Genomic DNA, 13,796 nt, shown 5'->3' on the forward strand with positions numbered 1-13,796 from the left:
GTTCTCTGTGGCCATTTGGCAGCTCAAAGTGAAGAAATTCTTATGAATGAGCTGGGGAATCAAAGAGAGAATGTGTGAGCCACAGGCAGAAAGGAAGTTCCATTCTAGCAGCAGTTGGCCACAATCTGCTTTTCTGCTTGGGCCTCAGCTTTTGGACAGCTGTGTGCCTGAGACCGCAAGGTCATTTCTGGCCTTGCCAATGTTGCTTTCAGCTCTTGAGCTTTGGGCTGGTTTGTTACACAACAATCACTAACCAACACAGAAGAAAATGCAAAATCTCCAATCCTAATATTAGACAATATTCTGTCAACAAAATGACCATTTATTATTAATAATAATGTAATAATTAAATCTCTTATATGTATTTCTTCAGGTTACTTTTATCTGAGCGGGTGGTGAAGAAGGAAGCTGAGTGAGCAGGAGACTTGGCCATATATGGTTACAGCTGGTAGTTGGGGTTACGTGGCTGCCAAGCTTTCTGGTATGGACATTCTGTTTTTCCCTGCATGGCAGCAGCTAGAGTCCTAGCCCAGAAGTCAGAGGATGTTTACTCTAATTCTGTCTCTGCCATTTGCTGGTTGTGTGAACTTTGGCTACTCTCTAGACCTCTCTGGCCTCAGTTTCCTCATTCATAAAAAATACCGGCTATAATAATCCCTACCTGGCTGGCCTACCCACCTCACTGGCAGGATTGAGTAAGATCATGATATGAACACACAGTGAGTACTGAAAGGTAGTCATATGCATACACACTCATGAGATGTTGTGAGGATGTGATGTAGGATCTCAGCTGAACACACTATAGTTTTGCCTGGACTATTCAAAATGTCTGATAAAATTTTCTGTTAAAAAACAAAGTCAGTGTTTAGTATATGATGCCAAATACCTGGACTTCATTTTATGAAATAAATAAAGTTTTGTGCATGGTAGTATATGTAATCAATGCTATAAACTGATTAATAATCGGCTAACCCTGGATAACCAATTACTCTGCTTCATAGGTGAAGTGACTGACACTCTGAGAGATTAAGTAACTTCTCAAGGGCCACAGTTACTAAGCAGTAGAGCCAGAACTTATACCCAGGGACCCTTTCCATTATATCCAAACAAGTTTTCTCAAAAAGATTGAAGGCAAGTTGGCCTCAAAGGCACACGTACATCACAGACTCTGAGAAGGTAGCTTTATGTGGGATGATGCCCGGGCATCTTCACAAGAACAAAGCAGAAAACAAATCCCTTCAACCAGGGAGCTTTGGAGATCTTTTTGTTTCTCTTCTTTGCCTGCAGAGAATGGTGAATAAACCATGGGGCTGGCAGGCAGCACTTGAAGGTACCATTGACTTCACAGTGAATGAATACTAGAGGTGTCTTGGGTCTGCGCAGAGGGAGACCACACGGATGGTGGCGGATGAGATTGTACTAATTTGGGGCCTCCCAGCCAGCATGTGCATGTAGCAGAGGAACATGGCTGAAGCTTCTTGTGTGTCACATCCCTGTCTGAAACATAATTGTCCAGACCGTCAGAAAGTGTTCTGTATGACAGTATTTTTCAGGTGTTTATGTTTTTGTGATGGTGGTGGAGAGAAATATTATACTTGAACCAAATAGAATCACTTCTCTCCTTCTTAGTCCTCTCTCCAAGCCCTTCCTCCCTCAACTCACCCCACCTTGCCAGTTGCATTTGTGCACTTCAGTAGCTCTCAATTCAATTGTCAACAAGTGATGATATTTTAAGTGTTAAGTTGAATTTTAAAATGCAGTCAAAATTATTAATACATAAGAATCACAAGAGCATGTACATTTTAGCCTCAGCAGCTTAGGTAATTAGACAGATGGTTAATCCAAAAGGGACCAAAACTAAAGGTTCAAGAAGTAGATAAATAATCCTGTCTTGTATTTTTTCTTTTTTTATAAAAATGAATTTTTAATTTCATGAGCATTAAAAAGAAAATCCAAAACCTGTCACATTTCTCTCCCACTCATACAAACAGCTCTCAAATGAGATTCTTCAAATTTTACATTTTTTCCATTCTGGCTCATTCTTTGCTTCCTCATGATCAGATTCAACTTGGCCAAACATGATTCTGGGCTGAGTTTTGGAACATGTTGGAGAAGCCCAATATGGGTTTTCCTCTGCTGCTTTGTCATGATGCAAACTGGCTTCCCAAGGATTACTGTCATCATTCTTGTCCAAAGCAATGTTCTTCACAATATAGGAAGAAAGAGTGCCCTTGTGGGTCCCAACTCTGCCACCACATCCTGGGTCTGCTACAGGAAGTTCAGGTTTATGCGACTTCAGGGGATCCAGTCTGTCCTTCTCGAACTGTTTCCTTGCACTCCATTGGCGGGGCTCAGGGAACATAAGCAAGACATGAGGGGCGATGATGTAGTCCTGGGTTAGTGTCTCAGCTTGTTTTGCCTTCCACTAGTTCTTTGTTTGTTAGAAAAGCCAGCATAAAGCACTTTTATTGCAATAACAAAACTTGAAACTCATATATGGTGCTGGGGGGGTGAGGCAGCAATGATTTCACTCACCAAATCACTACACGGGACAGCAAAGGGGGTGAGAAGGGCCTGAAGGAGGAAAAGCTAGGAAACTCAGATCAGCAGAGGGAGCCAAGCATCAAAAAACAGGAGATGCGGAAGCTGTGATGACCAGCATTATTTTCTTAAGAGAACATTCAAGGCTTTGTCATGATGCCTGGGCTTTCATTGGGTGTTAAGTCTACAAACAGCACCTTCAATTTAAACTGTCAGTTAAAGTTTTTAAATTTTAGGAAGTGGTGGAACTTGGAAAGTTATGAGATTACAAAATTCCTGAAAGTCCACTAGAAAAAACCACAGGATGGAAAAAAATAAATAAATAAGCCAGGCCACAAAGACTTCAGAGGTCCCCACCGGCCCAGGAACAGATACCTGTAGTGTTCAGCATGGCAGTGAACATGATCTGCTTTCAAAGGCAGAGGGTTTAAGGGGAGGGTGGGGTGAGACTAGTGGAAGCAAAGGCTCTCCCCATCCTCACCTCAGTTTGAGGTAGGGCTTTTAATTTAACCTAAGGACATCTCTCAACTTGGAGAATAATTCAGCCCTCAACAGTGCCTCAAATCTGCTATGGCTTTGCAGCGCAGCAGCAAGAATTTTTAATATATAATAGATTAAAATTTCATCCAAAAAAATTAAAATAAAATATTCTTGCAACCCCCACCCCTGCCCCACACCAATTCCTATTCTAAAGTTAACCTATCACTTGTGCTGTTAATACTTGACCATATACTTATTGGAAACCTAAATCCAAAAGACTGAAACTGAATCTTCACCCCAAAAATGAAAACAAAATAAAATGAATAACTTGAGTTTTATGGCATACAGTTTAGGTAAACACACATACGCGGAGAAAGAGGAAGAGAAGATGGAGGTGTTGGAAGCAAAGCTGAGTGACAGAACACATTCAGTCAGGGCAGATGTCTATACAGAGTGGAGTGGAACATCAGGAAAAGCTCCATATGGATTCATGTGCACGCGTCTGGAGGCACCAGATCCCTCCTTGGCAGATCCAAGAACAGGGATCTGGATCTTGGATCATTCTAAAACTGGAATGACAGGAGGAGGCCATTCCCGTCTTTCCAGTTTTAGAAGCTCCACATCGAAGACGAGAGTGGTGTGTGGCGGGATGATGCCTGGGTGCCCAGTGGAGATATAGTCAGTTTGGCTGTCTGACCCGCACTCATGTGGACAACCCCTTCTTCCCAGCCTGGGATCACCTCCTGCTTGCCTAGCATAAGCTTAAAGGGCTTTTTCTGTCCCGGGAGGAACAAAATTTCTTTCCATCTTCAAGCATCCCGGTGTAGTGCATCACCCAGGTCTGGCCGCGCTTCAGGAGGGTGTGCGCGTCTCCTGGGGAGATGGTTTCCACCTGCACTCCCATGGCAGCTGCGGACGCTGGGCAGGCAGCGCGACAGGCGGCGTGGACTCACAGCGACCTGGCAGCGGTTCCATGGCTCCGCCTATTCCCTTTTTGCCTGGTTTTAACCACATATAATTTTGCTCCCCTCTGACTCTTGTTGGGGTTGTAATAGACTTTAGGCAATCATTTCCAGTTCCAAACATGATCTGGTTCAGCCTTCGATGCCGCAGGCAGCGTCTGTGATGTCTGTTTCATACATCCTTTGGAAAGTCCTACGCTCAAGGCAAACAAGTTTGCCGCTGCCACATCCTCTTTGAACAGATGTACCTCTTTGAACAGTGACTATGAGCTTATCATCCGGACTGAAACAGCAGTCAGTCATTGGGAACACGGTGGGAAGACCCGAGGCTGAAAAAAGTGGCTTATTAAATTGTCGGATGTCCCATAATTTTAATGAATCATCACCTCCACGAGAGGCAAGGACATTACCATCATAGCAAAAAGTCACGCCAAGAATTGTTTGTGCCCAAGTAATGAGGCTGTTTATAGTTGAACTTAGGATGAACCGTCAGATATCGGTCCCAGATCTGCATGCTTCCATTCTGGCAGGCAGCTGCTATATTTCCATCTCTACTGTATGTGCACGTTGTGGGAATGACTGTTTTTTGCCCTGCATTGTCAGTGGTTTAAACACACTTTTTTGCTTCTTTGGATTTTCAATTTCCCACGTCCTCACAGTCCTGTAATCCAGGACAGTATAAACATTCTTGCCCCAGCTTGTTCCACAGTACTCCTCTCCTGGGTACACTTCCGTATTTCTTGCTGAACTTAAAATGCCAATAGAAGCGATTTCTTCACCTCCATCAGGGTTACACTTCAGGAAAAGGAAGCAGGGGTTTTCATGTTGGTAGTTCGGGCCTCTCTTCAAAATCACCAGATCATGGCCTGGAGCAGGCGGCGCCAGCAGCTCCTCACTTTCGAAGTCGCGGGCTCTGAGATTGCCCGAGTGAGAAGGAGGATGTGGGTCAGGACCCCGCCCTGCGGCATCCCAGGAAGAGGACAGCCTGGGGCCAGAGTGAGGACCCGTCCCGGGTCGGCGTCTCCATTCCCGCGCCTACAGCCAGGCCAGCCCAGCCCCGGAACTTCTCTTCCAGTGCTTGAGGGTCCGCCCGTGCAGTGTGGAAGTGGGCAGGCAGGGCGACTTCCAGCTCGCTCCCCTGCCTTGTATTTTCCATAGTCTGGTTTAATAGTTGTATGTGGGTGGCAGCGATTATCGTCATTATCACTATTATCAGCGTATATTTTATGGTGCCTTGATTAAGTGGAGGCACCCTGCTAGGTACAGTTAAGGACTTTACCTTTCTAGAAGATACTGTCACCGTTTTTAAGGAGTGTCCCATCTCCATTTCTGGCCCAGAGGTAAGATTAGAGGTTCTGACATGGTGATAAGTTTGAAAAACAGATACAGCCCTGAAAGTCCCGAGAAGAAGGGAGGAGGAGAGGGAACAAGTTTCAGAGTGCTGGCTTCCAAAGTCCTTCCGCAGATAGCCAGCTGCTCAGTGGGAAGAGCCTCAGAAATAGTGGAACGCTGCAAGGAGGTCAAAGGAGAAGGAAGCCTGAGACATGGCCACGGGGTTCGGTAATGGGTAATGGCACTGATGAACTTGCCATAGTGAGACCGGGACAGGAACCAGATGGCAAGAGGTTAACAAATCAGAGGGGGCTGGGAACTGGAGAGAGAGGCTTGGTCATGAGGAGAAAGGAGCAAGGTCAAAGGAAGATGTTTCCAAGACAGAATTCAAAAATGGAAAAATTTGATTATTTCTGGTTGTTTGACGGGTAAATGGGAGTTCATTATACAATTCTCTATATCTAGTAGGTATTTTTTAACTTCTTTAATAAAAATTTAGGAAAGGCAAAGTGAGAACTGAGAATGTGTGAAGAGAATGAAGAGATAGGTAAGAAAGGATACTAAATCTTTAAGACAGAATAATGATAATTGGTGGTACAGTCTCAGGGAAGGTTTAGAGCTGGAAACAAAAGCACCAGTGAGGGAATTAATCTGCTGACAGGGGAAAGATAATAAAAATGGATGAAGATAAGAATAAAATGTTGATGAAAGAGGAAAGTGTTCATATAAAAATATTATAGGGCTGAAAGGAAGATGGATGAAGGAACTTGGGCCTTCATTTCTGCAAGTGGGAGGAGAGGTTATAACTGTCAAAGGAATTGGGGCGAGGGAGGAGGGAGGGTTTGAGGAATGTGGAAAAGGGTTGGAATAACAGTTGTGGAATGCAGTAGGGAATGAGTAAGAGGGGAAGATGACTGTTGAGAAGCAGGCCCATCTAGAGAAAGGCAGCCCAAATTTTTAACTGGTTCATACTTTGAGAACCACCACCATAAAGCCTGCAGAAAACAGCAAGCTAGAGTGATGTGGGGTCTCTTCCAACCCTAGAGCCTTCTGAAATCCCTAAGCTAGCAAGTGACTTGTCCCAAGAACAAAAGTTGGTTAGAGCAAGTAGCAACTGCTTGAAACACCCCACAATGAGCTGCTCCAGTGGGAAGTCTAAGGAAGGGCATCCATTTGCCCCAAAGTAAGCAGAGTAATAAATGTGTCCAACCTCAATGTATGGCCCTCCGACTGCCAGAATCACCTGAAGCTTGTTAGAAATTCAAGATCTAAGGCCCTGTCTCAGACTTTCTAAATCAGAATCTGTATTTTAACAAGATTGTAGATGATTTACATGCACATTAAAATTTGAGAAGCCTTGGTCTGTAACTTTGCTAGAAGCTTTGATATACATATGGGTAATCACAGAAAAGCTAATGTCAATTTAAAAATAAATTGTGCCTCTACATTGTGCCTCACACTGTGAAGACCACCAAAGACCTGGATGCATTTCTCTACCCTTTAGGTTTAATCACAGTAGTTATTGCAAGGAGGAATTATTTTTGCAATTGCAGTTCAGTCTTGAAAACCTATAAAAGGGAAAAGATTTATCTAACTTTGACATTCTGTGAATTGGAGCTGATTATTCAATTTTAAGCAAGGGAGTTTATCATTCGACCTTGCTTCTGGACTCTCCACCACTGTCAGTGGCCGGGTAGCTCAGGTGCACTTAGAACAGGCACACATCATACCAATTACTACACCGAGTTACTTCCTTGTAAAACTTAGTTTTAATGTTTTTACTGCCTTAGAATTTGGTCTTATCCATAATTTTTGCTCTCTTTGCTCAGTCCTTTGGCAACTAGAAATCCATAGTTAGAGTCAGTGAGAGCATCTTTGAGCAGTGGGACCACATGACCCTTCCAACTGGTTGGCATTGCTCTTTTCTTTCATAAGACACGCACTCAGTCTAAAGAGTGTGGGCTTGGGTTCAAGTACTGACTTGCTTTCTAGCTGTGTGGTTTTGAGCAAACTCCTTACCCCCTGAGCCTCAACTTCCTTCCATATAGCAAAGCGGGAGGTTACTGGGTTACTATTACCCACCTCAGAGGGACATTGTGAGTTAATACTGAAAAGCATTAAAGTTATATCTAGCATGTAACAAGCCTACAATAAATATTACTACATAATATAATATTATCAAAATTCTATTCTTGGCAATGAATAGTTTCAAAGGAGCCTATACAGGGGAGCCTTCGCTATCCTCACTGGAATCCTCCTGTTACCCTATATGCTTTCATAGCTTTCTCTAGTCCATGGAACAAATCATAGTTTGTTATTATATGGTTTTGAGATGGATTGATTAATGAAAGGCAACATGCATAGAGGTTAAGAGCACAGACTTTTTTTTTTAACTAGATTGCTTGAGATCAAATCCTATCTCCTGTTACTAGTGATGAGATCTTGGGAAAGTTACTTAACCTCTCTGGGATGCAGTTTCCTTATTAGTAAAATTCAGATTAAAATAGAACCAACTTCATACAATTGCTCTGTTTTCTGTTATTAGCATTATTAATATCTATCTTCCTTTTCTTATAAGCTCTATCCATTTAACATGTCTCCAGTACCTGATACATCAGTGCTCAAAAAATATGCTAAAAGAATAAATATACAAAAGCTAAAATTGACCCCCACAAAAGTTCACCGACATGAAATTTTAAGACAGTTGCTTTTGATGTTATTTTCTTTCCAAATTGTGCTTGCCTTCTTGGTGTTGTTATCATTTCCCAATATGTTTGTAAATTTTTATAAGCAAAAATTATTTGGAAAAATAATTTTTAAAAACAAATGGGGAAACACTTGTGCAAAAGTACAGATGAAAAGAGTAATACGCAATTATATAAAGTTAGATTTATAGAAATTAAAAACAAATGCAGTGTTAAAATTTCTCTGCATTTTAAAGCCATAACATGAATTTTTAAACTTGGTTTATTTTTGAACCCATGTTTAATTTTAAAAAGAAGATGAGGAACCACAGTTAGTGATGTTTTACCTTACAGAGAGCGGGTGAGGGGTGAGTTCCTGTTGAAAGTTAACTTTTCACCTATAACCATGACGATATCAAAGAATGCTAAAACAAATCAATATTTGGGCAGGTCATCTGGGACAGATTTACCAGCCAGAGCTCATGCCTCTCTGAGAGGTCACAGCTGTGCCCTTTTGTACTGAGACCTGCGTTAGAGGGGACTATATAGCACCCCTTTGAGTCATGAGGCAGGAACAGATTTGCATTTGCTCATTCTAATTTTGAAAACAACTGGAGATACTTTTAAGGTGTAGATGGTGCCTGCTAGCTCCTCAAGTGCAAATCCTAACTCAGGCTGTGTCTACCCATACACAATTGTGGGAATTATCCAGATAATTTACCATGTAGCTGAGAAAGGCCCTTGATTTGAACCTAAATGCATGCAGGCTGTCCTCTCTGTGTTGAGCAAACAATAGGTAACAGTCTTTGGTTTCTGAAGCAGGATATTGTGGTGATTAAGAGGATGGTCTCTATAATCAGACTCCTTTGGTTTAAATCTACCTTTATCTCTGTGGTGAATTAAAGATGGCCAGAAATTCTCTGACATTTCTTTCATAAAGAGGTGAGGTCTATGTTCCCTCCCCTTGAATTTGAGATCATTCTGACTATATTGACCAATAAAACATGGCCAAAGTGACCCTGTCCCATTTTCTGGCCCAGGCCTTAAGACAGTGGCAGCTTCTACTTATATCTCAGAGCCTTATGTTACCATGTAAAAGAATTGTATAATGAACTCCCATTTACCCATCAAACAACCAGAAATAATCAAATTTTTCCATTTTTGAATTCTAACTACAGTGTTGCAGAAACCACATGGAGATCCCTGAGACTAAAGGAAGAAAAAGAGGGTCCCAGCTTTATACGAGCCCAGTGTTATAGCTGTTCCCATCAAGGCAGCTTGACATATAAGTGAAACAACCTTGGACTCTGCACACCAATGTGGCCGCAACTGAACAACAGCAAATAACCCCAATCAATACTACTTGGAGCAGAATAATCACCCAGTTTGTCTCTACCCATCTTCCTGACCCACAAAATCCTGAGATAAAGTAAAATGATTATTGTTTTAAATACAGTTTTGAGTTGGCTTATTATACATCAAAAGAAAACCAGTGGCCTGATGTGGTGGCTCACACCTGTATCCCAACAATTTGAGAGGCAGAGGCAGGAGGACTGCTTGAGCCCAGGAGTTTGAGACCAGCCTGGCCAAAATGGTGAAACCCTGTCTCTACCAGAAATACAAAAATTAGCTGGGTGTGGTGGCACGTGCCTGTATTCTCAGCTACTTGGGAGGCTGAGGCAGGAAAATTGCTTGAACCTGGGAAGCAGAGGTTGCAGTGAACTGAGATCGTGCCACTGCACTCCAGCCTGGGCAACAGAGTGAGACTCTGTCTCAAAAAAAAAAAAAAAATTAGCCTGGCATGGTGGCGTGTGCCTGTGGTCCCTCAGGAGGATAAGGCAGGAGGATTGCTTAAGCTCAGGCAGTCAAGGCTTTGGTGAGCTGTGATTGTGCCACCGCACTCCAGTCTGGGTGACAGAGTGATACCCAGTTCCAAAAAAAAAGATAACCAGAACAGTGCTTACCACTTGTTTTTGTTTCCTCATCTCTAAAATAGGGACAATAATGTCATGTAATTACTTGCTTCTATAGAGCTCGATGACAACTCTAGATAGTGAGATAGAGACATCTGAGAGGGAGCTCTGTTTCTTCTAGTTCTACAGACCATGTGGCCCTTTAGTAGTCCAGCCTCTCCCAGGACCCTGGCACTTTAGGAAACACTCATGTTGAAGTGGCCCAGGCATGGAGGAGTTGGTCATGAAACATCAGAGCTCTTAGAGAATAGTGACTATCTTCCCTTAGGCAAGATATTTCATATTCCTTTGTACGCAGAGGACAAGTTGGCTCTCAACCCTGCTCCCAGCTCACCACCTTGGCACCTCACAATCTCCCCAAATCATGCTTCATCCCGTCTTCCATCTTTGCTCTTGTTATACTTCCTTGCTTCAAATCACCACTTACTTTCTCTCTGCCAACACAGATTCCATCACAAGCACTTGGGAAATGAGTAACCTCCAAGTTTTCCAAAGGATGTTCTGGAGAATCCTGGTCATGTACCAACATGAAAACCCCTGCTTCCTTTTCCTGAAGTGTAACTCTGATGGAGGTGAAGAAATCGCTTCTATTGGCATTTTAAGTTCAGCAAGAAATACGGAAGTGTACCCAGGAGAGGAGTACTGTGGAACAAGCTGGGGCAAGAATGTTTATACTGTCCTGGATTACAGGACTGTGAGGACGTTGGAAAACGCTGGGTACTGTATTTCTCAGCTCCCCAATAATTACATATGCACTTGCAAATTAAAGGCCCTAAAAAGTTCTGCTATTCAGAGCCCTATTTTGCTCTGTGTTATTCAGATTTCCCAAACATATCTTGACGGTAAAACAGTTTTCTTATAAAACAAGACTTCTCAGAAAAAGTGACCACTGAGCTGAGTCCTGGAGGGGTGTAGCAGGAAAGCAGGAGAAGGGGGCAGAGCAGGAAGCAGGAAGACAGGAGGACTGATCGGGCTGGAAGACAAATCAGGGAGGACTAAGTTTAAGATCTGAGGGCCATGGAAGCCTCCTGAGGGCTTTTGGCAAAAATGTAGTATCAGTTTAGCATTTATAGAGATCACTAGTTCTCACTTTATAAAGATCACTAACTCTCACTACCTGGTTTGATCTTTTTTTGATTGAAGACCTATAGTAAGCAAAACATGTTGCATTATTACCTAACATCTATGCACACACAAGCAAAATTTCATAAAATGGCTCTTATTACATGTAATGCCCACTAATATTTTCTATTATTTTTTCCTCCTTTGGGAAATCACTTTTAGCAATCTATTTTCATCATCCAGGTAAGCAAAGATGAGGACTTGAATTTTATTTGAATGCAAATTTGTGGAGACCCCCGTCTTCTTCCTAATATTCTGTATGAATAGATGAGAATGCTGTGCTTTAAGACAAGCGGAAGAAGCCATGTCTTCTTCTTCTGCTAAGGGGCAGTTACTCATTTAACTTCTGTGTATGGGTTCTCTTGTCTCTTGTCACAAGTAGAAGGTTGTAATATCATTGAGGGCAGAAAGCAAGTCTTAGATTTATTTTATTCACAAGGACAGTATTTGGCACATTGGTGGACATATCATGCGTGTAACAACACACTTATTGGTTGCACTGAAATGACAGCTCTTCACCCATTTCAGGGTGAATGTCTTCTGCTCCTGTGCTTGTTAGCTGAGGAATTGACTTCCTGCATCACTGGAAAGAACCCCTAGACTTCCTGCTGCTTAGTCCCGTGTGGTCAAACCTCCCATCTGGTGAGGTCCATGGAGATAGTGCCCATATTCACATTCTTCTCCATTTCTTCTCCCAAGGATCCCTCCTGTCTTTCTGTCCCTTCTAGGGCTACCATCTGCTCTACTTCTGAAGTCTCCATACAAGGCTAGTGACAGAATGGGGCTTAGTGTCCTCAGCCACTTCCTTCTTGCTGTCTCTGAAAACAAGGGTGTTAGCCTTTTTGGTTTAAAGGCTTCACTGCTAAACACCCAGAGGAACAGAATAAACAATAAACTATCAAGTGGGAGTATCACAAAAATGATTCTCAGAATCTCACACAATTTTCCCTTGCACCTATAGCAGTCTGTTGGTGACCTCCCCGCTACACTTCCGGAGGGTGAATTTCACCAAGGTTCCCGTCCCCCCACGATTCCCTCTCTCCAGATTAGATATTCTACTTCTTGCCTGGAGGTCTGAAGGCACAATTAATAGTTGAACAATTAATGAGTTAGTCACTATCCAAATGTTTGAAGTCTGAAGTGGTCAGGGCATTCCAGGAAAGTGACTGTTTTTCAGTGTTTCTCTTCCTCTACCCAGGAAATAAGTTACCTCAGGCCTGAAAGAAAACTGAAGTGTGGTCCACAATATTTCTTACTTTCATCTATTCATTCAGACAGTATACATGGGTAATTCCAGTTGCGTGTCTGAAAAATCTAGGACATCAGGGCTAGTGTTGGTCAAATGCCATGATGGCAACTCCTAGAAGCAATTGGTGTACTCCAGGGAGAAAGGAAAAAGCTGCCCAGTCCCCAGAGAGAAGCTGCCTAGCTCTAAGTGGCATATGCATTTGATTAACCCAATCCACTCACCCCCAGGACTGTTGCCTTCTTTAGAGTTCATATGCTCAAGACTCCCTGTCAGAAGCCAGTGGATTATAAATAAAGCTCATTTGCACCTGCCTGGAGTGTTGGAAAACAGCTGTCAGCACAGTGATGACAGCCCTTGTTTGCTTCTGGTGGAAACACAACTGGTTTTCTTTTTCTTCCTTTTGCTTGTCTGTATATCTAATTTTTCTACCAAGAAAATTCACATTATTTTGTAATAAGGAATAAAATCACAGTTTGTTGTTGTGCTCAGAAGAAAGTGTCTCCCACTGTGTGCATATACCTGTCATATACAGGTCATATACATATGCATATGTATATACATATATATATGTATATATATATATATACATATATATATGTATATATACATATATACATATATATATATAAATAAAAAAAAAAAAAAAAAAAAAAAAAAAAAAAAAAAAAAAAAAAAAAAAAAAAATAAAATAAATATATATGTATATATACATATATACATATATATATGTATATATACATATATACATATACTGTGCATATACAGTGTCATTCTATTGTTTATATTTAAAAGATGATGTTTTGTTGTTTGTTTGTTTTCAAAAAGGAAAATCTATGAGAGAACATAGCCTGGGTTTTGGCAACACAGAGTCGGAAGGGAGGTAGGCTAATGGGTATGAACATACAGTTAGCCAAAGGGATAACCTGTGTTGTTTGACATCAGAGTAAAGTGACCATGGTTAGTGATAATATATTACAGATTTCAAAGTAGCTAGAAGAGAGGACTTAAATTGTTCCCAGCACATAGAAATGATAAATATTCAATGATGGATACCCCCAAATACCCTGGCTTAATCACTACACATTCTACACATGTAACAAAATGTCACACTTACGCCATAAATCTGTAAAATAGTATGTATAAATAAAAAATAAAATCTTAGCTCTTCTTCTTATGCTGAGATGACCTTGCAAAAATCACTTTGAGCAGAAACATCCCCACTTGTGAAGGGGGCATGATACCTTCTTCACAGAAGGGTGAAGAACATTTAAGGTGCTCATTTGTGCTTGGAATATTATGCATGGCTCAATAAACATTTGCTGTTTTTCTGCTTTCTTTCTCATCCTGACCCTGAGATTTCTAAGTATCTTTATAAAGCAACCAGTATTCATTTCGTAGAAATTTTAGAAGGAGCCTCAACATTTTTCCAGTCTGACTTTTCTGGAATCCTTCC

At 41.7% G+C, this 13,796-nt stretch overlaps 2 pseudogenes; both read right to left on the reverse strand.

Moving 5' to 3' along the window:
• Positions 1–2,008: 2,008 nt before the first annotated feature.
• Positions 2,009–5,184, reverse strand: LOC100589445 (annotated as a pseudogene).
• Positions 3,580–4,008, reverse strand: LOC105740477 (annotated as a pseudogene).
• Positions 5,185–13,796: the final 8,612 nt, after the last annotated feature.

This window comes from Nomascus leucogenys, chromosome 11 (genome assembly GCF_006542625.1).
Source record: "Nomascus leucogenys isolate Asia chromosome 11, Asia_NLE_v1, whole genome shotgun sequence".
Classification (NCBI taxonomy): domain Eukaryota; kingdom Metazoa; phylum Chordata; class Mammalia; order Primates; family Hylobatidae; genus Nomascus; species Nomascus leucogenys.